Here is a 26,774-nt window from a genome sequence, read left to right on the forward strand (position 1 = left end):
GCCCAAATTTCATGGGAATCCATCCAAGTATTGTTGACAGTTCACTCCGAACCACAAATGTCAACCTGCTGGTGCCACTAGAAGAATCATCAAAGATCATTAAAGTCATTTGGATTCATCATCTGCAGGAATTTCTATGCCCAATTTTGAGATGTTTCACTGGATATGTTAAAACTTTGACATGCAGGGGGCACTGGAGGAAAAGTCAACGGATCACTAAAGTCAGGAGGATTCATCCCCTAGGGAAAACGAATGACTGTGGAAAAACTCCACCACTAGCATGGCTAGAAAATACTGCCAGACGGTCTCTGGCAACTCACTTCTGACACTCAGCAAATTAACCCACATTCCTCACCTACAAAGCCTGACACTGTTCCTTCCTGCAGAAGACATCACTTTAAATGAATGCACTTCATTAACTTTACCAGCACTCTGCAGCCACAATCTTTCAAACAGCTAAACATCTGGGAAATGAGCTGTCGGTTCCAGCTTCTTGTCTGGTTAAAGTTGCATTACACAGAGTCATACATGGTGATGTCAGACATCAGCTGCTGCTACTGTATATATAAATATGAACGTGAGCAGGGTGACTCCTGCTACATATCCTGTCTGACCTGAATCTCTGGGAGGATAAAAGGCTGGAAAAAAGTGCAGGAAAAGACATGGAGACCTAAATCCTGCCTGCATTTTGTCACCATGAGAAACGTCAGCACGCTTCCACATAAAATCAACAAACTCCGGCCACCACAGCCACAAGAAAATGACACAGAATGACCACTGTGCCTGGAGCCATGTGGCATTTACACCCCACAGCACTAGAAGACACACTTAAAGAAGTCAATTTCTTCAAAATTATTTCCGTTATAATTTCTGAACAATTATTTTGTGCCACCTAATAAATAAAATTGAAACAGTGGTTTCAATTTCACTCATAAAATTTAATGATGTGCATAAAATGTAGGTCTTTAGTTTTAATGTGCCCAAAACACTTTTTCTATCACAAAATGTATTTTGCGCATGATATTCCTGTGACCAGTAAAACTGAAAGCTCTCCCTCTGTAGGTCTTGGAGTTCATTTTTTTCAGTTTTCATTTTTCACTGAGGTTTGTTTTGAGTCAATCCCACATACATGCATTTATATTAAATTCTACAGATTTCCTACTGTGCTTGAATGCACTGTATGTAGTTAGGCTTCAAGAGCAGACTCGCAAAACCCTCCCAGAGGGCATGCTTTGTGAATGCACAACACACTGAACCACCACAGTTCAATTTTGTCTGTTTGACAATTTAGACTAAACAATGAAAAAAAAACAGATTTGATATATGATATAAACCTCATCTTAAAAAACAATTTAGCATTTCGTCATCAAAAACGTCCCTTCACTCAACAGAGTGGACATCATGACTCGAACAAGGCCAGTTCAACATCTGTGGAGGAGCCCTATTCATGAGTAACAGCTGAACTTTACCCTCTGGAGACACAAGATGCAAAAAGTAAGTAAATAGACACACAAAGTTTAATAAATACCTCTAGCCAGAATCTGAATCGTGCTCCAAATGTCTGTAACCCCACATCGAGTCAAAGCTGCAGCATGTTCCCTGAAACCAAACAATACATTCATTACTCTGCTTGTTTAGTCTGGGGGACGCCGCTGGCATCAGTACGTAATGTCAGACTTGAAGAGAGCAATCCAGAAGTGGTGAGGTGTTCAGGCTTTATAACACTCAGGGGTCTGGCTTGTGTAGGTAGTACTGCTTTGTCATTCTTGTTCTTGTTCGTTCAAGCCAAGTCCAAAAGCACAATCATCTACCTCAACTGTTCTGTGTCAGTTCAATCCCTTTTAGAGTGAACCAGCACAAGTCGTAAAACTTGACCAACAGTAGTAGTATCTTGTCCACAGTTTTGTACTGCTGGTATGAGCCTAGAAGCACTTACTCAAGCACTGGAATTAACTTAAGCAGTTCCTATTTTATGACACTTTATACTTCTTATGTCAAAAGCAACTATAAGGTCTTCATATTTCATGTTGTGTACCAGTGACAGGTCACATGCTAAGTATTGTTATTAGACCGTTTTCACTGACTCCCCTCATAAATCAGCATACAAGTCCAGATGTACAACTGCCACTGTGAGCAGCGACCAGGCTGTGAACCCAAACATACACACTACTCACACCGACTACAGTGAATTTCACCATTTAAAACTGTGTCTGATATAAGATTTATTTTTCCTTCTTCAGATTTTCCTCTTTTCCACCCAACACAGCGATATGAAGCCAGAAAGAATAAATCCGTTTTTGAAGTTGGTCCAGTAGATCACCCCAGCTGGCAGTGGAGTTACAGTGCCTCTTCAAAGTACATCCACTAAACAAGCTTGTTTTGCCACCGACAGGTTCAAATTGTTACAAGCCAAACTAGACTAGCAACTCCCATCTTCTGCAAGATAAAACTACTGCTTTTGTCAATGGAGTCTGGTGGTTTTGAACCAAGCGATATAACGGCTGTTGGTGGTTATACAAAGAGCATCTTACAGGTCTATGTCTGTGCAGTCCCTTTCTGTTGTCAGACACTTAGAATAACAACCAATCATATCAGTGGCTCAAACAAGCCCTTTTAGTGGCTGTACTTTGACTGGTATGGATGTCCTAAAGGTTTATATTACAGCTATCGTAGCCATACTTCTGCTAAACGTTTCACATCATTCCAGTAAGAACTGCAGCAATGCACCAGTAAAAGCAGAAAGAAGAGTGCTGGCTAGTAAACCTGGATGGAAACAATGCTGAATATGAAACACTTTGGCTTTGTAAATGTTTCATGAGGAAGGAAATGCATTCAACACATTAGACTCGACCCAATGCTGTTACACTCAAGCTTAAGACAACTTTCATTAGATTACCATTAGGGTCGTAATTTGTAAAGAAGCCCTGACATCAGCTACAAAATGTTTTTGTCCGTTACTGGAGGACACACAGTACTATTACTGTCCCTTTCCGTACCTGACAGAAGAAAGCAGAAGGACGAGTGGAATTCTTCAGTGAGAAGTTCATTAATTTTCCATCTGCTTTCCTATTAGTCATCCCCTGAGAAGCACACAAGGACAACTTACATCACAGGTTCACATGAGCACTGGAGAGGAATTTCCATTCTGTGTTCTAGTTCGTAGTCCTGGCGCTACAGGTGCCCAAACCTCACCCTTTCTATCTCCTCTTTCCACTATATTTTCCACCATTTATGCATCACTTCAGGTGTCGACTACACCATACTACTAAGCCAAATAGAGGAAATACATGTGTGGTCCTGGTGCTCCAGAAAGTACAGTGAGCCGAAGTGACTCATCTACAATGAACAGTACAGCAACTGACTGAGCCAAACAACAGTCATCCTCCTCCAAGAGAGAAGACAACACTGGAACATCTCTGTGGAGATTCATTTTGCAACAGAGGAGCTGAAACAGATAGACCTGTGTAGGCGAGTCATCTATTCAACTTAGCGGTAGTTCACTTGAGTTGGAAAGAGAAGGCAAATATTCTCCAAATGAAACAACAACAACATGCGTTGCTTGTCCTTGCCCACCAGATCAGCACATGTCAGCGTGTTCTGAAAACCCCTCAATAAAAACACAATACAATTTAACGGCATCACAAACTGGAGCCTCAAAAATGATCATAAAGTGGAATCAGCAGCTCTTTATGGAAGTATGAGTGCAGTATGTCTCCACAACCATTCAGACATGACAGGACACACACCAAACTACTAAAAGAAGAATTAATAAAGACAATCACACAGCAAATAACCAGGACAGTAGCAACAATTACCCAGAGCCCAAAGTGACACACTATTAAGATGATATAATTGAAAAGCAGCAGATCCTGTGAACACGTTTTTACATGAAACATGACAAATGAGCATAGAAATAGCTGCCAATTGATTTTTTATTTTTTTGTCAATCTACTAATTGATTAATCAGCCAACAGATTCATGCTTGCTTGCATGGACTGTCCTTTTCACAGAAGGCATTTTGAAAGCACAGGTGCAGGTAATCAAATCAGCATAGCTGCTGCAGACTGAGGGTGCATGTAACCATCATCAATGTTGATGCTAAACACCTGTGCTTCACCTACTTTAACTATGTCTGCTGTGAGTAGAAGTACAATATATCCCTCTGAAAAGTACTGGAGTACAACTAGAAAGTAGCATAAAAATAAAAAAAGACAAGTATCTCAAATCTTAAGCACATTACTTGAGAAAATGTACATTAATCTCCACTTCTGCCCAGCAACCTCATGCCAACACATACAACCAGCAATGAGCTAGTTAGCATAAAACAGCATCATAAATCCACTCACAGTGTCCATATTAGCACAGAAAATATTAGCAGGAAAGACTTACCTTGATGAGGGGAAGCCGTGGTCCCGATTTAAGGAGAGAATAAAACCTTGGGGAGTCGATAGGAGCCAAAACTGGAGTGCGCATTTTAGCCGCAGCTAGCTATGCTAACTATGCTAACTATGCTAATGGCCGACAAATGGAGTCACCAACACTGTGGCGGTTTTCTAGCTAAGTTCGTCCTTGAAGGGATGTTGAACTGTTGTTCGGCTCTCTTATAAAATATTGATGAAGAGTAGCGGCAGGTACACACCCATCAGGTGAGCATGGCGGCCAGCTACAGGTGAGAGTGGAGGCTGCTTGGCTAGGTTTAGTATGGCGTCATTAAGAAGGGTGCGTTTGATTTATGCTCCGGCCTGTGGAGCAGGTCATGTGACAGTGAGTGTAACTCTGCACTGGAGCTGCCTGACTGTGATTGAATATCAGTGAAATACTACAAGTAAAAGTCCTGCATTCACTCAAAAGTACCTTTCCTTAAGTAAAAGTATCAATATCGTATGATATATGTAAAAAAATTGCATTCAAAATCCTAATTAAGTAAAAGTTTATATGCATCAACAGCAAAATGTTCTAGTAAAAGTAAAAGTACTTTTTCCTGTGAGCGTTCATGATGACATTAAATTATTGGATCATTAATATTGATGCATTAACGTGTTAAATAATATAAATATACTTTACAGTCCCACACACTACATACAGTGGACATATGGCCATATATACTCATATACTGTACTTTTATACTTACATTTGTACTATTACACAGAACTCAACTTAATCTACAACAATGTGTAGCATTTAGAAAGTAAATTATATGATTTGTCGATAAAATCTGGATCTAAAAAGCAACAAGTAACTGGAGCTGTTGTTGCAACCATGATGTGATGAGGTTTTTTTTGCTTATTATTGTGTGATTCTTTTGTTGTACAGCATACTGTATTGCGCTGAATTTTAATAAATGTTATTAATGATAATGTTTAAATCTAAAAGAACTTTTTGGATATTGCAAAGTTGCAAAAAAAGAAAAGAGAAAGAGAAACATTTTTCTTCTTTTGCTTTCATTTTTAAAAGAAAGGGGTCATGAGAAAAAAGAAGATTCCATTCGTCCCCATCTCCTCTCCTGACCACATCCTGTACAGGTAACCACTGTTTCGTCAGCTCACGTCCCCCTTCGCTCATCTGCACCGTGACTCACCCGAAAAGTTCTGTTCGTGTATTACACAACACATCCTGTGAGCAGCACAGCAGAAGTTGGAGGAAACAAACTAATTCTTCTTTGTAAATTAGCATCCAGACGGCATTCTGCTGTGAACAAAGCACAGCGTTGTTTTGGGGTCAAACTGTGCTCTGTGTGTCCACTTTTTATGAAGCTGTCCCAGCAGTTCACTTCCAGTAATGGAGTGTCTGAATCTTATTTTATATGTCTGAAAATGCAGATAGCTTCTAAATTACACCGCCCATAAAAGCACAATCATCCCCATTTTCCTGGTTTTTATTTTTAACATAAGTACATGCAGAGAGAGAGAGAGAGTTTCAGCCATTCACCAAGGGACCCACAGTGCCCTCTAGTTAGCAGTGGTGGGAAGTAACTTAACACGTACTCAAATACAATCTTTCGGTTCTTGCACTTTACTTAGATGGTTTCATTTAAATAACAGTTTGAGGCCCAAGAGGATAAAAGTATCCAATACTTCACAAAAACAGCAGAATTCAGAGAGAAGTCCCAAAAAATTAACATACAGTTGTAAAGCTTGTAAAGCTCAGATTTATCTTACAACCACTAACTACCTAACTGTTTATAAAATGGTTAAATCTGGCTCCATTTCAAGTGTTTATAACAGTAAAAAGCTGCTTAAACAATCACTAATAGTGCCATTTACTGCGTGGTTAGTGTCGGGGCTCATTTTTCTGCATAGAGGGTGCTCCACCTTTCAATACTTTAAATATACTTTGCTGGTAATACTTCTGTTCTTCCCCATAAGTAGGATTTTTAATGCAGGACATGTAGTGGAGTATTTCTAGACTGTTGTACTGGTACTTCTACTTCAGTAAAGGATCTGAGTACCTCTCCCACTGCTGCTCATGAGTCGCACAAAGCTACTTAACTACCGAAGAGGAGTTTAAAATGATCAACAAGCTGAAACCAACAAACTTTATTACATACTGCATGTCCTTTTTAGCATAATACATCAATTATCAACATCAGAATATATATGGCTCTGATTTCAAGGTACATAAATCACTCAACAAAATACCCTGTTCGGACAAAGAAGCGATACAAAGTGCACAAATAGTCAGTTCAGTTCTTCTGCATCACAGAACTGCTGTGAATTTAGAAAAAAAAGAAATTAAAGCTTACATTCAAAAAAATAAACAACCTTGGGAGGGTCTGTAATTTGAGGACAGTTTCACGGGACAGTATTAATTATCTCCTATGGTGACCAATGCATCATATTAAAATGGCACACACTCGCGCGCACACACACACACGCACACGCACACATATGCACACACAAACTCAAATATAAACATATTTGGCACCATATTATAGCATAGAACTTAAAATACAACTTGCAATACGACATTGTTAGTATATGGAGGTAATATTTGATTTTGGCACATTACAAGAACACTCAAGGTTTAAAAAGTTCATGTAATCCTACTTATTACATGCTCAGTCTTCATTGAAAAGTTTTGTTAAGAATAGAAACCCACTTATAGAATGAATTCCTCAACATTAAAATGGTCTTTTCTAAAAACTCTCTCCTCACTCAGCCAGTCAGCTTCATGACAGGCTTCTGACCAGCGATGTCCATGTTAGTGAAATCAAGTACCGCAGCTTAACAACAAGGAAAGCACCTGTTTTTTTTCCTTGAACAGCTCAAAATTGTTTGCAGTTCTTCAGCGCCGTAATGAGTAATGTAAACAAATAAGTCGAGTATGATCTCTGTAAACCCTTAAAGCCGAGGTGTCATCAAAATCTAGCAGACATAATCATATATTGCACTCTAAAAGGAATCATAAATCCTTACTGCACAAAAGGGGGTTGTCCTGGCCTGTTCAAACCATCTTGACAAACAAAAAGCTGGCATATAGATATAGAATTAATAAGGTATTCAGTAATACTATGTTTATTATAACATCTTGTGTATATTAACATTGATATATAGATTATTTGAACATTATGATATGAAAGATACATATTTATAAATTGCTATGAATATAGGCAGGAGCGTCCGTTGAACAGACGCAGCGCCAGATATAACATAATAACTATTCTATGATTACATATTTTCCTCCAAACAAATACAAATAAATGCTCTCACACGCGGCTCACAGAGGAAACCAATGTGAAACTCCGTAGTGAATATGAATTGAAGCCTCCCATGCACAGAGAGGTTTCAATACAGGTCGAGATTGGTTTTCAAACAGGCCAGCGTGAACCTTAAAAACCTCAGCATGCATGCTAAGTAAGTACAACAGCAATCTCTGGTGGACACATAGAAAAATTACATGTCAGCGTAAACGTATAATGTAGATTTGTGGTGCCTTATTGGAAGTCAGTGAGAGCACATTAAAACACTAAAGAGTTTAATCTGGGGCTGCACTGAACATCAATAAATAATGCCAATAACGGCCCGCGACCTACGACAAAGTATAACAATCTCTTGTTTTCGTTTCAGCCTCTCAACCCCCACACACATTTACCTCATGTATAATTGCACCTACATATATATTAGATTCACATCAGTATTCTATCTCAGAGCAGCAGAAAACACATATGCACTGTATACCGCATGGACAGAAAACAAGGAACAAACAATTCCTTCATTTCGTGGAATCCGTGTTAACCTCAGTCTGTGGTGGGGCACAGTACTATGTGTTGAGATGTGAGCTAGTGAGCATATCCCAGGGAAAACTCCAGCTATGCATGTTTGTCAGAGACAAAGACACAAGGAAGTTTTACGCCTCAGGCTTGACTGGCAAGCTGCCCTGACTCCTTGGTAACTCCACTGTATCTTCCACAGATGTACCAAACCACCAATCAGAACCACCAACCCCTAATAGGAACAAATACGCAACACTAACTTTACATGTAAATAGCCTGGTTCCAAAGACATGCAGGCAATGTCCACCATCACGGATGGCTAATTCACTAACAACTTTAACAACTAACGAGGAACCTTCATAAAGCTCAGTCGAAATAAGGAGCAGCTGTATACTTAAAACGCCGGCGGCATGCACTCTGCGCAAAAAAAGGGCAGAAAATGCCTGTAATCTTATTCATAACATAACTCCACGTTTGTCTATGCAAATTCACTCGACACTGGAATTGAGAAGCTCACAATATCCACAATCTGCAAGAAAAAGTAAAAACTGCACCAAGCCATGCTCTAACGCTATTTCAAGTCTACTGCCAGCTTTCTACACTGACATCAGTATGATCACATCAACTATCTGTAATCTACAATCCTGTTCTAACGCGGTCTGCGTGTTCTGTAACATCCCAAGTCTTAAACGTCCTGTAGGAGATTAAAAAAAAAGAGGCTATTCACTCTGTTCACTCCACCAGAACTGTTCACTTGGACATCTCTGCTTCTGCTCAACACTGCACTGCCTGCGCTGCACTGGTGCTTGCTTTTGTGTCCTTTAACTGAAAACTTATGTGCAACAACAGAGTGACACTTTATCACCATGGGTGTGGTGTTGTGATGTCAAAAGAAAAGAAATGTTTTGCACCCAGATATGACAATGCCGGCGCCGTCTGGACGGAGCAAACTGCAGCCACATGCAGCATACAGTCGCAAGCATGTTTGTCTCCCTTAAGCTGCAGGGGACAGTAGGATGCCTGAACAGAGCCCTGAAGGGACCACGACTGAGCCAAAATGAAGCCTTAATGGTCGAAGAGCTGCCTGGTTGCCAAACTGTACCGCCCTGTGGAGCCATCTAGAGGCCGGTGAGGTCCACGATCGCCTTGATGAAGATGGTGTCGTCGCGGATGTAAGAGTTCTTGGCATCGAGCTTGGAGAGCGGGCAGAAGAGCGGGCAGCCGCTGGCGATGTTCATCTCGCTCACGGGTCTCTGGAAGGAGGAGGAAGTGACGTCGGGTCGAAAGGCGTCGATGATGTGCTCCCTGTTGCTCTGGTCCAGCAGCATCAGAGTCACCTGGGAATGAAGCAGAGATTGTTTTCATGGCTCACTCTTGGAAACTTTGGGGGATGTTTGCTAAAGGTCACGTTCAGACGATGCAGCTCCAGTAAAACAAAACTCAGGGCCGTCTGTCTGATTCTCTTTTTGCTGCGTCGGCCGATCAAATCCAAGCAAGTGCACATTCCTGCTAGATGACTTTGTAACACAAACAGCAAGTTTTTATGGTTCAACTTCTGATTTGTGTTTTTCCAGCGTTGTAAAATCCAGTCTGTGAATATTATAAACTGCTGTGGAGTTTTTTGGCATCTTTTGGGGATAAAGGAGGCAGCGGGAGCACGGCTGACAGTAAATCTGACACACGCTAACCATCTAAACATGCTAACTGGCGAAATTTCAACAATCTTTGTCCAGAATTGCGAAATCCACCTTTCAGCATCCAGATACTCCAGCTGGACTTCCTGGATTGTATTTCAGCTTTCACAGGAGCCTTAAACAACACGCCACCACCAACACAGTCCCTTCTGTCGTCTGACACAACGCCCTGAACGCCCCCACAAGTTGTTGTCAGGGGTGCGAAATTTAAGGGGATAATAAAAAACAACAGATGTAAAGAGCCACTTTATGAGCTCTGAGACTGGACTGTTTCATACAGCAGGAGACCAAATGCACTGTTTTCAGCATCTTTTCGTCCTTGCAGTCCTTTAGCAAATAAAAACAAGCACAACTTGACTGTTTGGTACCTAAAAGCGGACGGCAAACTGTTCAGCAGCATATTTCCCCTTTCGTCTGTCGGTCTTTTACCTTCTGGTTGAAAGGCCATTTGAGCAGAGCGTCACTCAGTCCTCTCATCACCACAAAGAACAAGGACAAGTGGCTGCCACGCCCCGTCCCATCTCCATTCAGGTAGATCCGCAGACACATCTTATAGCCGTACTTACTGGTATAGAAGGCTGAAAGGAAGTAGAGGGAAGATTCAGCTTTGGCCATTTGTCAAAACAGGTTAAGGTGGTTTATTGAAACCAGGACCTGAGGTTGTTCTTTCTGCAGGACATTTTGGACCCACGAAGTCCTATAATCAGTAATAACAGACATCGTTACCTGGTGAAAACATGGCAGGGGCTCGACCTGCGATGGCATCTTGTCTTTTTTTGGCAAAATCAGAGATCCTCCAGACAAAGACACCGTCAAAGGTAGTGGCAGACATTTCCCTCAGCCGGCCCTCCATCTCAGCAACTGTCAGGTCCTTCAGCCCCACGGTCCTCTCCAGCTGTCGCACCTGGAACAGAGCACAGGAAAGCCACATAAAAACTAAACTGCACTTAAAGTGGCACTCAACGATACATGTTTAGGGACAGTTTAATGAATAAAATATATTGCAATTTGAAATTGTCTGAATGTCCACAGGGCAAATATCTCTATAGAAATGGCAATGGAGGAGCTCTGAGCCTTAATAATGCCAAAAACATAAACTAGTGATAGTGCAGCATGAAAAGCGAAATATTAAATGAAGCATTGTGTTAGTTCATGCAAGACACGGAGTCACACGCCCCAACTGTAATCAGCTGACAGTCTGCGGATTAACTCAGCATTCCTTGTGAGTCACACACCAATCACAACCCATTCTCACAACAAGGTGGGGAACATAAACATGACTCCCTCCTACGCTGATCCCTGCTGCCACACTCGGCCCTGCTGCCACACTCCGCCTTTCTAGTTCACAGTCCCACACGGCTTAAAGGTTAAACTGGTATTCAGGTCTTGTTTGGGCCCACTCTTGTATACCCGGGGTTTTCTGCGTGCTGCTCGGCTAATCCAGGGTTAGTGTTATCATCTTCTAGTAGTTATTACTGTTATTATACCTTGTGTGGGGGACATAAACTGTACATACTGTACTGCCACAACATGAACCCCCATGTTTTTATGCTATATGTGTTTAGATTCTGGTAAATTGGCGTCATTACAAGTATGCCGAATTAGCTAGTAGCATTTCCTGTTTGCAGTGTGCCTGTGGATGTAAAGACAACTGTCACTGAATTCCTTAAAAATGTGATGCTTCTCATGCAAGTTCTGACGTTATAAAGAGCATCTGTTTCTATGCTTTCTTAGTGGCTTTATGGAGCCTTATTTGAGGACATCAGAGATAATTATATTCTTGGAAAGTCACACTGAATCTAAAAATATGTGTGTTCAGATTTGACTAACTTTGTGTCATTCCAGTCCTACCTTATTACTCAGAGCCTCAATCTTGTCCTGGTCCAGTTTGTGTTGACGGTTGCTGGCTTCCATGGTGGTCGCAAACCTCTCCACCTCTCTGTTCAGGACACACACCACATTTTCAAACGTGCCTGCTTTGACTTCAAGTTCCGTACACCTGCGGCCCAGCTCGACCACCTTGGTCTTCTCGCTGTGGAGCTGCAGCTCCAGCGCCGCACCCACGGAGCTGGGCAGGGGTGTGAAGGAGGTAGACACAGACAGAGTGGGAGCCAGAGTGGGCGGCGGGGGGAGAGGAGCTGACGCCTGTGGACCAGGAGGACCGGAGCTGGAGGATGAGGAGGAGGCGGCGGCTCCCTGCACGGGAGGCCCAGAGGAGGAGGTGCTAAGCTGGGAGACTCTGGCCTCGAGCTCCCTGAGGGACTGTTGGAGTTCCACCAGTTTGTGTCCGGCTACTTCCAGTCCTTGGGGCTGCAGGCCCTCCATGCTCACTTTCATGCCCATGATGTAGTGCAGCAACAGATTGAGGTGCTCGTAGGCATAGGCGCGCTCATGGTCATGAATCTTTTCCTTTTCCACCTGCAAAAAGGGAGAAAAAGTAAAAGAAACAAACACATACATGCACTCTAATCAGCTGTATAAGGGCGGGACTGTTTATAAATGATTTGGTATATTATAAAACAATGCAAATACTGTTCAGAGCTAAATGTAATCCAAACGAAACAAAGAGAGGTATCTGAAGGTTTACTGTACTAAAAGCAAAAAAATTATTATTTGATAGATTTCTATTGTCGGGATTACATTATGGAGAAATGCAAATATAAATGCAAAAATGTGCTTTTGGTTTTCAAAAAAGTGGAACATAAAGCTTCGAGGGGTAAAAGTGTGAATGATCTTGAACTCTCCCTGTGACTTCCTGTCCCACCCTGATCGTACAGTCATACAGTCCCCCATCTGAACGTTTATGTGAATACATAAGAGTGATTATTTACTTACAGACATGTCACATCCCACGACGTGAAATCGACACGGAGTTCGGAATTTGGTGCAGAACTTAATGTGGTCCACATACTATGGAAAAGAAAACAATACAAAGCATTAGCAAGGTTAGCATCTCATCGGTCGACAGAGCTGAGCAGCAGTTGTTCTGACATCATATACCTGGCGATCTCAAAAGGGGCTTAAAGCATATCTGGATGAAAAAATATTGTCTGTTGCATAATAAAAAAGAATTTTAACCCATGTCTGTTTCCAAGTCTAACAAAGATGGTGGCCCAAGATGAAGCTTCTATACTTTAACACAGGAATACCACAGTTTTAATGTGTCATGTCCAGCTACCTGGATAGGAAACAAGATCACATCTTTTGATTTAAATTATTTAGATTATTATTTTTATCTTTACATTTTGACAGAATATAAGTCTGTACTGATTCTGGAAACAACTCCAGAACAGCAGTAACAGTTTTTCTAAGATCTCATGTGATGCTTGTCAGTGAAAAACAACTGCTCACCTCTGTGAATTGAGTGTAATCAGGATACATGAGAGGCACAAACTGGGGCTAAGCAGCCACGATGGGACTGTGACCTTCCCTCTGCAACCAAATGTTCCCATCTTGTCTGCGTAATGTTTACAGATTTACCTTTTCTCTGGGTATTTTCTTCTTGGCGCAGCCTTCACAGATCATCGGGTACTTGGGACAGATCTCATCGTGCGCCTGGAAAAAACAAACAGACGACACACAGAGAGCTGCTGTTATGCGCCGCACCGGCCCAGACAAGCCGAGCATCTTAGCCCGTCTGAATAAATCATTTCTAACCTTGATGTTTTTGAAGTGAAATGGCTCCTTGCAGTACTTGCAGTTGAGCGTTCTCTCCGGGCACTCTCGCTCGTTATGGCGCTCCTGTTCGTTGAAGCGGATTCGCTCTTTGCAGGAGGGGCAGGGGATGATCATGAACTCACACTTCCCCTCGTGGTTCAGCTGTAAAAAGTAGAGCGTAAGTTGTCCTTCCAGTACTGCAGTGTGCTTAGTTAGTGGACAGTACTGTACGACGAAATATCTGGTGTGTAACAGTTTGTGCAGGTATTTGAGAATGTCAGTGGCACAACGGTAAGAATAAGAACAAAAGATCTGCAACTGGTCAAACAAAAACAAAAGCGTGAAAGCAAACGAAAGGTCACCTCACCTCATACTCTTTAATACTGCCTTTCCAAGTGCAACTTTCATTGACACAAATAGCTGAAAGGTGTTCCACTTCCCTTCGAACTGCGTTGTCGGGAAAAGCCTGAAACAACAGGAGGAAACAGAAGGATCTGCTATCATATGTATTATTTATGTTGAGGGAAGCTTTCTATTCAACAGATATGCACTCGTTTATTTTCCCAGTCCTTATATGACCACGTACTGTAAAATGTGCCTTTAGGAGAGACTTGGGAAGAACAAGCAAACGTGAGCAGCAACATTTTTCCTGCTTGTCTGCTCACAAATAAAGCATGAGGCAGCTTTATTCACTGCTGGTCTGAACAAGCCCTCAACGCCAGCGAGCCGTAAATGCCGGTTTGGAGAGGGACAGGCAAGTTCTTTCTCATCCATTATTACACGGAACGAAAGAAATTTCTTGTCCAGTTTGCACATGTTTATAGAGATAAAAGTGAAAAAGACTAATTATCATCTTCATGGTCCCCGATGCAGTGGAAATATACACATGAAGGTAAAAGTGACTTTTATTTCCTAGTTTAGTTTCTGAGTTTTGTCACTGTGGCTCCTTAACACCTACAAGTCTTTGGTCAATAATCCCAAAAGAGAAGCGTAAATAGACGAACAGTACGTTGTGATGTGGTTGGCTAAAGTTTCTCTAACTGTGGCCACTGATGGAGAGTAACGAAGGAGATTTACTCAAGAAGTACAAGGCAGTGAGTATTAGTAGTGAGTATATGGGTAAAACTGGTCAAAACAAAAAGGAGACTGGTTAAAAAAACATTAGAAGACATCAGATTAAGCTTCCTTAATCTGTGACGGACATTTTTTACTGTATTCTGACATTTGATGGAGAAAACAAGCCTGACTCCTGAGTGCAGCTGCAGCTGTCATGGTACCAATTATGTGCTTGTATCATATCAAGAATTCAGTTCCAACTGAAGAAAATCCTTTTTCTTTAATGGGTTAAAAATGCATCAACACTCACACATCCTTGTTTCAGAATCGATGTAGGATCCTCAAAAATGTCCTCTTTGATGCAGGCGTTGCATTTCTGGGGTCCATTGCTGCAACACAACAACGTTATACGCTGATATACGGCACATCCAGAACATGCAAACATCACATACACAGAGGTGGAAAGTAACTAAGTACATTTACTTTAATTTGCCACTTATTTTACAATTTTGAGGTACTTGTACTGAAACATTTGATTTTATGCTACTTGTACATCTACTCCACTACATCTTACACTTTCCACTCATTTATCTCATAGCTTTAGCTACATTTCAGATTCAGATTAATAATAATAAAAACATCATCATCATCAAAGTAATACACACACAAATGCATCAACAATTATAATTCAGTAATATAAGACATCCTGTTATTCTGAGGTGGGTCATTCTGCACCATGAGTACTGTAAGTTTTAGTACTTTATGTATATTCTGATGCTAATACTTGTGTACTTTCACACTTTCGTATTGTGCTATTGCTGTTTTACAGATAAATAAAAGATCGGAGTATTTCCTCCTCTACTGCATGTTCCCCTGAACTGCTGCTGGCCGAGCAGGTCCTCACCTGACAGTCCGGTTGAAGCAGTAGGAACAGAAGCGATGTCCACACTGGGCTTGAAACGGTCGTCTGAGTATGTTGTGACAGCAGTTGCACAGGTGCTTGTCCTCCAGCTTGTTGCCCAGGATCTTCTTGGGGAAGCCGGGTTTATTGCTCTCCATGGACGAGGGAGGGGACGGTTCCTGTGTGGCCATGGTGTCTGTTCACACGTCACACCCTGGGGAGAGAGGCGAACATGTCAAGGCGTGAGGAGGAAATCACTTCGTTTTGATGCAACAGTTAGAGGGGAGCGGGATGTGCCTGTGGCCGGCCTTAGAGCACGCTGTCAGCCATTAAACGGGACTGTCTCATGTGTGGAACCAGCACCAGCGATGGTTCCTCTGTGTGTGTGGCTCAGCATCACAGGCCGGCTCTGAGGCCCACACCCTTTGTTTACATTTCAACTCTGCATCCATGGCTCCTTGTGCTTTGACTTGGCACAAACTGAGGACCGTCCTCTCCTCCTACTCACACAATGCACGCTCTGCTCAGCCTACCCAGCAACGATGCTGACAAATCGCACATCCATTGTCTCTCCCCTGCTTCCTTTTCCCTTCCTTGTCGCTGTTGCTAAGCCATCAGCATCCTTTAGTCAGAAGTGGTACCCTGCACGCCGCCACGCCCCTTTGAAATCCGAAGCTGCAAGAGACCATTAACTGGGAACGCTTTTTTTTTTTTTTTTTTTTTTTTCTTTTGCAAATGCTGTTGCAATCACCAGAGTTTGCACTTACCAGCGTTTTCAGTCTAAGCTGTCATCGCGTGCGGAGGCTGTGAAATCACCTTTCCGGGTCGCAGGTTGACGCTCGCGCACTGTGCCGATCTTATATGTGGTTGTGCAGCCGGCTGGAGGTGTTTTCTTTGACGTTAGCCACATAATATAGATGTGGTCCCCAAAAGCGATGGCTGTTATTGTCCAATATCGCCATTGCACTTTCAGACTGGGCGTTACGTCATGGTGGGGGGGGGGACTGGACCGGGGTTGATAGGCAGAGGAGATGTGGAGGCGTGAATGTCATTGGTTCAGACCTGACGAGTGGGCGGGCTGCGCTGAGCTGGGAGCTCAGTAAACAGAGTGGAGATGCACATTTCACTGGCTCTACTTTCTCTTCTTCATTGTCCTCCTTTCTCATCTTTTCTGGAGCACTCTGCATCATTAGTGTGGGATTAACTCATGTTTAGACATGTTTGTTCATGTATGTATGAATGCATGCTCATGTATGTGTGTTGAGGGGATAAGAGGGCTCCCTGTGTAAAGTGTTTACATTGGCGGGGGAAGTATTCAGAGCTTTTACTTCAGTGGAAATATTAATGCCACAGTGTTGAACTACTCCTGCATTCAAAGACATCATTTTTTTTAATGCACTCATCAGTTTTGAAGTTTTAAGATATTTTGCTTCCATAATATTTCTTCCACAGCTCCCAAAACACACACTGAGGTGTTGGTTTTGCTGTGTTCGTATATTAGCAGCTGTAAATTGTGTCTCTTTAAAGACTGTTTTTCTCAAAATGAGTTTTTTCTCAGACTCAGAGTCATAAATCTCCACTTCAGTCAGACTTTCCAGTTGCATTCCTTTCTGTATTCTGGAGGTTTTTACAGAGGGGGTTTGTACATATGTCATTCCTGGCCTGATTTATGCAACAATTTATTCCTGACATTTTGCAAAAATAGTTTATTAATGGCCATTGACAGTGGGATATTATATTATTGACAGTGGGATATTATATTATTGATATTATATTCTTTTGGCTCTTACATGTCAACATCATGCAACAAGAATTTTGGACCTGGTTTTATCCAATGTTTAGATTTCTGCTCTGAAAATGTAATGAAATGCAAAGTATTGCATATTTACTTAGATAATGCATCATTTGCATGTTTTAATATAACATTTCAGAAAACATTTAATACAAATAATTGTCTCAGTGTGAAAAAACCAGTGGGAAAGTTTCCCGGTGAGAGCCATTTGTTACATTTTTTATTCTTCACCTGCAGCGTCTCACCTTGAGTAAAGGTACATGAAATACACATAAAGTGAAAGTATTTATTATAGTACTTCACTTTGATGTAGTAGTTGGTAATGTGGAGCTGACTTTAATTACTTTATACACCTTCCCCCTTTATTTTATCCTAATCTTTAATAATGCATCATATGATTTGTCCTTCGTGTTTTGTTTTATTAATCTCTGAATCTAGAAAGTAACTAATAATTAAAGTTTATACTTCAATACAAATACCTCAAAATTGTACTTGCAGTGCTTGAGTAAATGTACTTAGTTACTTTCTACCACTATAGATAGAAAGTGTGATATAAGGCACACAAATGTTTTCAAAAATGACACCAAAAGAATAAATTAGGAGCTGAAAAACCTCCTCAGGTACCGATGATGTGCAGATGATGAAAGGAAAACGTCCGCTGACAACGACTTGTTGCATAAAAATAGGTTTATTACAAAAAGATCAGTTGTCTAACAGACGCCATGGTTGCCTGGAAAGACGTAACCCAATCATATGTCTTGTAACCTCTGGCCAAATTAGCGTCTTCCCCGAGCTCCTCTTCTGACCATCTTTTTATACCTTTAAGAAAGCTTACCTCACCATATGGTTTCCCTCAGTAGCAAGACCCAAAGGGGGTCTTGCCCAAATATGGAGGGATGTGTAGAAATTGTCTCTCTTGGGAAGTCACCCTACAACACCATGTCCTTATATGTTAACACGTAACATACCTCCTCTCTGGCTCTCTTACCTAAACATCCACAGATACCACACCTGTCTGCACACCTGCCAGAGGTGAAGGAAGTACTCAAGTCCTTTAATCAAGTAATGTACATGTATTACATACATGTAGTTTTACATAGTATATCATTACTGTCATACATTACTGTCCAAGCAGCATTTCTCTGTTGTAGTTGTAACTTTGTTTGTCAAATCTTGTAACTATTACAATATTCCCTGCTAAGATGTAGTGTAGAGGTACAACATGTCATAAATACTCAAGTAAAGTACTTGAGATTTGTACTACAGAGCAGTGCTTTAGTAAATGTCCTTTATTTCATTCCCCCGCTGAACTCTTGCTTGCATTCATGTGTTTATGCTCTGCAGCTGAGTCACATGACTGTGTGGTCAGACTTTGGGAAGGGAGGCCGGTGAGCGCCCTGCAAATACAAATGCTCAACAGACACCATGTGAGAGGCATTTATTCCAGGACTGCGATACAGACAATAGTTAAAGGCACAGTCTGTGGCCTAAATGTAAACAACAGGGTTCAGCACGCCACCAAAACACAAGCTCATTCGCTTCATTCGTTGCTCCTGAAATAGTCGGCTGGACCTTTTAATACACGAACACTCAGCAGCAACTAAATCAAAGTGTTGGTGGGAATGTTTTTTGACACTTATTAAGGTAACAACACAAGTAAAACAGGACATATTTTAAAAATAGGATCAGTTGAGAAGCTCTCTTGAATAAACATGTAATTCATTGGTTGTTAAACTACTGATTTGGGCACAATGAGAATTATGTTCTCATGTTAGATTAGATAAATGTTAGATTTTTGCATCTACTTCACATCTCAATCTCTAGACACCATACACTGCAAGAAGAAGTTGCCTTGAAATGAAATGAAAGATATTGTAGAAACATCCCCAGCTGAGTGATTTATATACATGACATAAATATAATTTATTTGTAATTTCATTCTAACTACAAAAAAAACATGAACAGCACAAGTTGACCTTTTAAGAAATGTTTAGAAAACACTGAAATAGGACCTTTGGACCTTAAAAATCCCACTATTGTGAAATGCAAAATAAAAGCTCTTAGATAAATACTACATGTATGCTTAAACTTTCTCTTCACTAACACTAACATGCTACTTCAGTTCACCCTCAAGCACAACATTTTGTTCAGAAAGAGTCCTGAGGCGAAAGGGCAAAGGAGCTACTATTGCACAATTCAAGTTAAAGGTCACGCACCCTTAAGAAAGCTTTCCGTGAGAGCTGTCCGTGCTTTGGCAACAGATCTACCAAACGTGATCACTGCTGATCTTCTGTGATATTTCTAATAAAAAGGTAAAGCTTCTCTCCGGATGGGCCAACAGACAACCATCTTCTTCTCAAGTCTCTTCAAGTAGCTTCTGGAGGTTTCTTTGAATCTAGGATTTAAAAAATGTAGGATGTGTGAAATTATGCACAGTAAAACCATCTGAAACGACAGTATGAAATATAAATGTAGTTAAAATATGCTGGTCTGTGTCGTAAAAAAGGGAAATTCTGATGACAAAGTGCAATGTTTGCAGAGAGCGATCAGAAGCAGCATTTCATTGAACTGGAGGCCCAGTTTCTTCTGAGCGGCCCAGTGAGGCAGACGGTCAGTGAGGAAACAACAGGTTCAGCAGACTCTTATCACTGAAGCCGTGGCTCAGCAAAATCTGTGGTCCGAAAGGGATCAACGACATTGATTACTTCAATCTTTCTCTGGGGACACAAGGCAACTTTTCAGGGCCGATGTCCTCCACAGAGGTAGATCTGGAGTCAAAGCGTGTACCACACCCATCGAGCAGGCCTGCACTGACACGGCCTGATGCAAAGCAGCCTCGGCGCCACACAGACAAAACATGGCAGCCTCAGCCTGAGTGTGTTGATATCCAGGATCAGTCTCCTCCTTTCACTCTCTCCTCTCTCTCTGGCTGCTTTTTGGTGGCAAGAAGGTGGCTCAGCAGCCTTGCTGATATAGTGTAAATGCACATGAGGATTTCCCATGCAAATTTCTAACTTGGGGGGGACAGAAGATCTCACAGGTGATGCACTTTCCTGGAAAACCTCGGGCTTCAGCTGCTGCGACCGTGTCTGGAGAACAGGAAGGGGTGCCAGGATGGCCAAAACGCTACGATGGATTCTGTCCTCGCTTTAGCTTCGTCATACAGATATTAGACAAGTACCAATCTCTAAATATAACCAGCAAGAATACAAATAAACATATTTCCCTACTCCTTTACTGGACGACACACTTTAAGAAGTCCTCCATGTTGTTTGACACTTGTTTGAATCAGTTCAAAACATTTTGACTCATGATATGATATAAAACAGTTGGATGAACAAAATCTATACAAACAAACCTTTTCTAGCTTGAACAAATTGGTAGAAAGCTCTCCATAGATCTCAGCATTCACTTCACTCTGGGACCTGTGGCTCACAGCATTTCTGCAACAAGATTTGAAAGAAATTATTAAGCAAATAACATGTGAGGGTGAACCTTTACCAAGGTAAATAAAACCGCATGACTGACAGCAACCAACTGATCGACAGTGAAGATAATCATTAATCGCAGCCCTAAATAACATGTGAATCTGGCTCTTACTCATTACGAACATGTTCCCCCATCGACACCAGGGAGTTCAAACGATGCTCAAGAGCCACGATCTTGAAAGCCATGTAACAGGAGGACAGGACGAGAACACTGACTCTGTGAAGGCACACAAACACACGGTCACATGCACATTCAAATACCAACCACACACAACAATCACCACCACGGCCAAATAATGGAAATCAGCTCTTCGGAGGAATCAGTCTATTGTCTTGTCAGAGCGCTCTGGCTGCTCGTATTCCACGTAATGAAAGGTTACTCACAGAAACAAATAGATGAGGAGGATGGCGTGTAGCGATATGGGCTGAGAGGGTTTGTCTTTGACTGTCGGCTTAGTGGACCCTGAAGGAAAAACAAAAAGAGAAGCATTGATGTAGTGGTTGCTAGTAGTAATAGCATGTTACTTTTTTGTGAAGAAACAAACGAGCTGAAAGATTAAAGGGATAGTTTGACATTTTAGTACATGAGTTAGAGAAGAAGATGGACACCGCTCTCATGTCTGTTCGGCAGGAGCCATAAGATGGTTTGATTAGTTTAACATTAAGACTGGAATCAGCTGTCCAAGCTGCCCAGCACACTGATTAACACGTCATATCCTGTTTATTTCATATGTACAATATCTAATGTTTAAAGACCAAACACTGGGGTTTTACAGGGAGGCTATATACCTTTGGACTGACTGTCCTCCTGGTTCCAGTAGCTGTCAGTGGCTTCATTTTTCCAGTACAGACATGAGAACTATTCCTTTAGATATACACTGATTACTGGTAGCTGATATTTTCATTCACTCTGAATTCCTCCTGGGAATCACCGAAACCCAAAACTACATAAGTATTAACAAAGCTTCTTTTTGGTTCAAGAGATCCGGTATTAAACTACCGTTTTTGAGGGCAGTTCCGTGCTTTTGGCTTGGAGCCTGGAGGTGGATGTCTGCGTGGACTGAAACCTCTCTGCTCTTCACGGCACTTAGAAATGTGTCCGGGAGGCCGGTGAAGTCTGCTCAAATAAACACAAAAGAACCTGTGACTCCGGCTGCCTGCAAGTAAATGTTATTAATAGAAGGACAAACATCCGTCCAGATCAACGTGTGCTCTGCGCTAGCTTGTGATATTAACACAAAGCATAAAAGGCATAAACAATGAGCTGAAGATGTCATTCATCACCCTGCAGGATCATTGCTGTTTTCATTCCAACCGTCTTTGCTTTAACAAAGCCTCAGTGGCTCAAATTTCACTTGCCTTCACTCCAGCTATTTGTAAACTTAAGACTGTCTGAGCCACAGTGACACATGACACCCTAAGCACATTTGGAGGGAAGAAGAACTCTGCAAAGTGTGTACAGTGGATTACAATGAGTATGTAGTAGCTTTGTAAAGGCTAGAAGTACATGTAGAGCGACGAGGATGGAGCACACACCAGTTATTTTATCATAATCTGGAGTTTGAGAGCCGGAGCTGCTGCTCTCCATCATCTCCTGCCGTCTTTGTTGCACAACCCCATCAAGGTCAGAGAAGTCTCTAGAAAAGTCCTGCAGCGCACACACAGGAAGATATACAATGGATACCACATACAGAGTGGGTATTGTATAAAATGACAACAAGGCGTCTCTATAGCTCTTTTATCACAATGGAGAATTTGTTTTTTTAAAATCTCCTGTAGAAAAACATCCCATGAAATGGACGAGCAGATGCCTGACTGACCAGAGGAAGCGATGACGGGCACTTCACTCTGAAGCTGTTTTCACAGGAGGAAGTAACAGGGCTGCTACAAGGTTTATCCACCTGCAATAACAGAGTCCACCCATTAGTATGTAGAGGAAAATCATTCTCTTTTTTAGTATTTACAGTTTTTTGCCAATTCGCAGCAGTGACAACATCCTTTCTGGCTAATTGGTGACTGCAATATTCACTCTACTTTTACCTCTGTTTTGGTCTCCACCACCTTCTGAGGGAAATATCTAGCTCTTTAGCTGCTAAATGCTCCACTAGCAGGTCGCTAATTTGTTAGTCTGCCATTTGGTGCTGTACAGTGGATTTTTGGAGGTTTATGTGCATTTGGACAAAGTTAAGTTAGCTGTTCTGCTCATCTTTATGGCTAACGTGTTAGCCAACAATTCGCTATTTAGATAACCTTTATTGTCTGTCACAAGTGACAGACATTCATCTTTGGCAGGCTCCAAAATAAATAGATAAAAACACACAAGACACAGTACAAACACAAACATTATGCGAGATATATATATATACATATATATATATATATATATGACAGTGCAGTGTAGCGTATCTGGCGGGACTTTAATTTGTTATTTCAAACTGTTCAGGGTGGTGATGGCAGTGGGAATAAAAGATTTTTTGTATATGTTTTTCCAGGAAAAACCCAGCAAAAGCTACACTAGCATTCATTTAAAGTAAGTGTTTATGGCCACTTCTCAAGTGTTTAACTTTCCATCATTTGTAGTTTATTCAGGGGAGCTGTAGTTTTTTTTCTCATGCTTACAAAGTAATCGTTTAACTTAAAAAAAAATACCACACTACATCGACAAAATTTAGCTGTAATTAAGATAGAAACCACTGACTTCAATTAGCAAAAGTATGTTTCATAGAAGATGTTATTTACCTCCAAATGAATGCAGATGGACTTCAGGAGTTTGAAGGTGGTGTTACGAGAGAGGAGGGACACAAACACATGCTGGAAAACAGCAGTCAGCTAGAATCACTTTAATGTTTACATCAAATTGGGAAAAAAAACTGATTGTGTCTACGGTCTTATTACCTGATAACTTGCTGTTTCTATCACAAGGGCATTTGGCACCAATAATGCAGTTTTAGTTTTTTTGATAAACGTCACAGACACCACTGGGATGGAAATCTGGAGATGAGAAAACACCATCATATAAAACCCAAACTGGCCCTGAACTCTAATATTTTCTTTCTTCCAGTATCATACCTTGGTGTCTCTGCCAAAGACTTTGGAGTGGAAACAGATCCAGTTATCAGACACAAACAATTTGCCCTGGTATAAAATGTCTCTCTGCAGGGCACAAGTGTAACCTGTGGGCACAAACAGTATTTCACACTTTAGTTTAACAATCAGACATTTGTTTGCTTACATGTGAGGAGAGACTCTAAAACTTACTTTGTCTGAGTAACTCATCTTTGCTGACCTCCTTGAATAACTTATGATACTGGGCATTTGTCTTAGATAACTGGAAAGAACAGAAAAGACATTTGTTTCGTTAAGAAGCTGCAAAAACTTCTACAAAGTTTCGTGGAAATTGTTGGATCGGACTGTGTCTCCTACGTGGCTGGGCAGGGATTTCTTCCTCTCAAACTTGATTTCACAGTCACTTGGATTCTGCACTGGTGAAAGCTGCTCCACATGTTTCAACCTGCTGAATAAAATGGCAGATTATGTTTAATCAAAAACAGGACTGGTAAGATATGTCAGCGACTGTGAGACAGCTGCAGCTACAGCATTTATAACACTTAAAAACACATATTTCACATGATCCACACAGAATATATTATTAGTAATAATAAAGCTTTGCATGGTGTCAGCTGTAGTTATATAAGGATTGCTTACACAGCAACAGCAAAATCTGTCAACAGCACTTTGGTCATGCAGGTAAACAGCAGGTACGTGGAATTAGAGCACTCAGCTAGTGCAGTGAATCCGCTTTGGGCAACAATATGACTTCATTTTCAAGAACATAATCATTATAATCTTTGGATTTCCACTGAAGATGACTTAAACAACCATTTTTGCATAAAGGCCACATTTTTATATGAGAAAAGACCCAGTTGACACAAATACAAAGACTAGACAGTATGGATTTAAAGAATCTATGTTGAATTCAGTTCTCTTAGCACTTCAAACTATTTAGATTTAGCCCTTTAAATGTTTAAATAAAGGAGTCAATAAATAAAAAATAAAAGCTATCAACAATTTCCTTGTTTAATCAAGTCCAAAGTGAAGAATTTGCTCCGACTGTCTGACCTCAAAAATATGCCATTGTAAGTTATATAAAACAGAGAGAAGCAGCAAATCCCCCATTAAACACACAATATATGTATGGCTTAAAATATGTTATATAAGGTGTATTAGAAGAGCAGCCACACAGAGGACAGTTTAACCTTCTTCACCTCATGCCTGCTGGTTTCCTCCTGCTGTCCGAGGGCTCTGCTTCTGTGTCCGGACACTGCTCAATGTTTGCAGGTGATCGTCCAGACCTCCTCTCACCCCCATGCTCCACCTCAGACCTGGAAAACAACACACAGGACACTATTACCTCGTTTCCTGCACATCAGAAACATGCACAAGACCATCAACAAACATGTCACAACACACTAATGGTGCAGGAGTGGAGACACACACATACAATGTACACAAGTGATGCATTGAAACAGCCAAAGTAGATCAGCTACCATTCAGAACTAGAGAATAATGTGACATTTCCTGTCATCTGTAGGTTTTTCTTAGCGCAAACTGACCATATCTGCTCCTATTCAGTGCCACGTACGCGCCTTACGCTTCCATTAAAAGTCAGCAAAGCCCTTTAATTCAAAACGCAGGATATGAATGCAAATAACCACAATGCATTATGCCTGAATCGAACCCCACTTCTTCTGGAAAGCAAACCGGGCCCTTCCTCTCCATCTTTTCCAGACTTACGTCGACCGACTCCCTCGGGGGTCCTTGTTGAAAAGTTGCTCCGGTGTGGATAACGGGGTCAGAGGTCTGTCCCCCTGCTCGGTCATCAGCACCATGGTTTATATCTCATATCTTACGCGTCTCCGGACCAGTTTTTCCAACTGTCGTTGTCACGCCACATTTAACACAGTGGCTCCAGGAAGCCTTGGGCAGGGAAAGTTTAGAAAGATCGCTCGATGGACCGAGAAGCCCGACAGAGGAGGAGCCGGGAAAGGGGAGGGAGCAGCTGGGAGCGACATCAGGAACTACAGGGAAGAGGCCGACTCCTTTCCTGCTGGGGCTGGCGATGTTTGAACGGTGCGATGAACATTGCAGATAAACATTGAAGATACGGCATTCCCTTAAAACAGGGAAGTTGGGGAGATATAACTTTAAACACACAGGAAGCGCGCTGAAGGGTTAAACTGTGCGTAAAACCTTTGCGTAACCAGCGCCAAAAAGTCCCACAAGCGTTGCGCAGCTGCTTCTGAGCACTCTTACTGTTGTGAGTGAACTTCACACCAGTTAAAATCTGATTTCCACACTTCAGACATCAGAGTGTGTTTGAGGGAGATCTCCAGCAGGGGGGAGCAGAGCCCAGCTGGTGTAACGTCTGTGCACTCAGGTGCGTCGCACCCTCAGGTGACCCTGCAGACAGAAGTGGAGCATTCACACCGTTTAGTAGGAAGCAGCAAGAGTAAAAACACAAGTGTTACTTAAACAGCAAAGGTATTATCAGCTAAATGCAGAGGTGGAAAGTACATTTACTGAGGTAGTGCTCTTAGGTAGAGTATCTTGAGTTCTTGAGCTACAGTTCAGAGGGAAATTACATTAAATTATATTACAGTCTGCTACATTTACTTAATAATTTAAGTACCATTGTAATTCAGATTGATACAAAATATAAACAAATTCATTATGACTCAAAATGAGATTAAGCTACTCTGCAGAATCTGGAGTAAAATGAGCTCCACCTTTACCAGATGCAACATTAAACTGATGAGCGCATTAATGTATCAACAATTATATTATAAGGCAATAATATAATATACATCATGCTGAAATGGGCAATTCTGCACACAAAGTCATTTTACTTTTGAGAATCTTGATGCAAATTAAAAAGACAACATTGATCTGACAGCTGTAGTTACTTTTCAGATCA

General features: G+C 41.5%; 1 pseudogene; it reads right to left on the reverse strand.

Moving 5' to 3' along the window:
• Positions 1–9,209: 9,209 nt before the first annotated feature.
• Positions 9,210–25,817, reverse strand: LOC139219250 (uncharacterized; annotated as a pseudogene).
• Positions 25,818–26,774: the final 957 nt, after the last annotated feature.

Source organism: Pempheris klunzingeri, chromosome 19, assembly GCF_042242105.1.
Source record: "Pempheris klunzingeri isolate RE-2024b chromosome 19, fPemKlu1.hap1, whole genome shotgun sequence".
Lineage (NCBI taxonomy): Eukaryota > Metazoa > Chordata > Actinopteri > Acropomatiformes > Pempheridae > Pempheris > Pempheris klunzingeri.